The following is a 2,135-nucleotide window of genomic DNA, read 5'->3' as shown; positions in this document are numbered from 1 at the left end:
TGCGTGGTAAGGGAAATCTATCCTTCGGGCACACCTTGTTCAAGTTAGTGACATCTGCGCACATCCTCCACTTGCTTTTCAACTTTCATACCAGGATCAAGTTGGAAAGCCATTTTGGGTAGTAGACTTCCAGGATGAAGCCCGAGGTCAACAACCCAAGGTCTCTGCTATCGCCACGTACTTCTTCGCACTGAAGCTGTATCTTTTCTACCAGACTTTTCTCACGTTGGGACTGACACTCAGACAATGCTGATTATGTTTATGTTGATATCGGGCATATCCTCATGATGCCAAGCGAACACGTCCTGGTGCTCGTTAAGGAGTTGTATTAATTGGGATCTCATTTTTTTTATCCATCGTAGTCCTTATTCACACTCTCCTCTTCGGGTGTGCGACATCCAAGGATACCAGTTTGAGGAGCTCATCAGTCTCTCCTTGCTTTAGGTTCTACTCGTCCTAATTGATAAGTTCTAAGGGTGGGGGTAGATCTGCCGGCATAGTATCAGTCTTTTCCAACGGGCACTCCACCCTCCTGGCAATCTCTGGCCCCTCTTCTCTTGGGGGCAACTCTGTCAGTTGCTACCTAAGTTCCGTTGTCGGGTTTGCAGCCTGCTCCTTAGTCTCTATAGGTACGCCCTCTTAGTTAGCCGGTGTGGTTTCTCGATCTTGGACCACGTGGTTGTGGCTGGTGCACAAAAGGCACCCCAACTATTGATGCGTGTTTTGTAGTCGCCGGGCACGATGGATCTCCCAGGGGGAAGAAAAGGTGGCTGGGGTGGCTGTGTCGCCTTCAATGTCAAAGTCAACGTCCTATAGAGAATAATGCCAGAGGTAAGAAATTAAGAACAAAGTCTTAATGAGGATGGAAGTTACCAAAGCTTCATTCCGCCTTCCTCTTTTGTCTCCAGTTTTCCCTTTCTCAGCTCCCGTTCCCTCAGTTTGCCAATGAGTCGGATCCAATGGGGCTGCCCCCTTGTTGGCAACTAAATCTCCCACTGGGATTCCCGCCCGCATATCTTTCAGGCACATTTCATGTAGTTGCTATTCTTTCGACACAATCTGGGTCAAGCCCCACCCGTGCCTGCAATGGCCCAATTCTTTTGTGAATAAAAATAATACTAATAAAAAACTCATTCTTTCAATATAAAAATAATTTATGTTCAAGGTTTTATTCAATCATTTATGCCTAGATCTCCTCAAACAGTAAAAATGCAAAACCAAAATAAAAGCTATCATAAAAAATAAAAATAAAAACTCAAAATTCGAATGTGGAGATGTCAGCCACCCATTGATCATTAGATGTAGATCCCCCAAATGGAATCAACATAGACACTATTTTAACTTTAGACTAAGGGTGCTTCCCGCCATGACATATCAAAACCCAAAACAGATAAGGTTTCAATATTGAAACCCCTAACTTAATTTAGGATTTTAAATTGAAATCCTAAATTAATTTAGGGTTTTGGATTGAAATCCTAAGGCCCGATTTGGATACAAAAGTCCTCCCAACTCATCTCATCTAATCATTACAACTTTCTCAAATTTCCACACAAAATATAATAAACAATTTAACTTTTTCAAATTCTAAAACAATAATAATATTCTAATAATATTTTATTCAACTTTTATATCAACTTATATCATCTTAACTCACTATCCAAACCTCCCCTAAATCAAAATTAATTTAGGGGTTTCATTATTGACACCGCTAATGTAATTAAGGGTTTCAAATTGAACTACACTAATTTAGAGTTTTAATTCGAAACTCTAAATTTACGTACAACACATTACACAATTTACAATAAAAAAACTCACACAAAAAATAACCCAATCTCCATAGCACATAATTAACAATCCCATCCTCGATAACTCAAAAAAAGAGAAAAAGAATACAATTGACTCGGGATACTTACGATGATGGAGACAGAGAGAGCTTCAGACGGCGACTATAACGACATACAACAGACAGACAGACGAAGAGTGAAAGAGAGTTTAGATTTGAGAGCAAGTGAGACATAGATTGGAGAGAGAAATATTGAGAGAGAGAGAGAGAGCTCTAGGGGTAGTTTTAGTTTATAATCAAAACGACGTTGTTTTGGTTATCCCCAAAAGGGTTCTGTTTTGATATATAGGTT

This window comes from Juglans microcarpa x Juglans regia, chromosome 3D, assembly GCF_004785595.1.
Source record: "Juglans microcarpa x Juglans regia isolate MS1-56 chromosome 3D, Jm3101_v1.0, whole genome shotgun sequence".
NCBI classification, from domain to species: domain Eukaryota; kingdom Viridiplantae; phylum Streptophyta; class Magnoliopsida; order Fagales; family Juglandaceae; genus Juglans; species Juglans microcarpa x Juglans regia.
The sequence above is the reverse complement of the archived record's forward strand: the minus strand, read 5'-3'. Positions refer to the sequence as shown.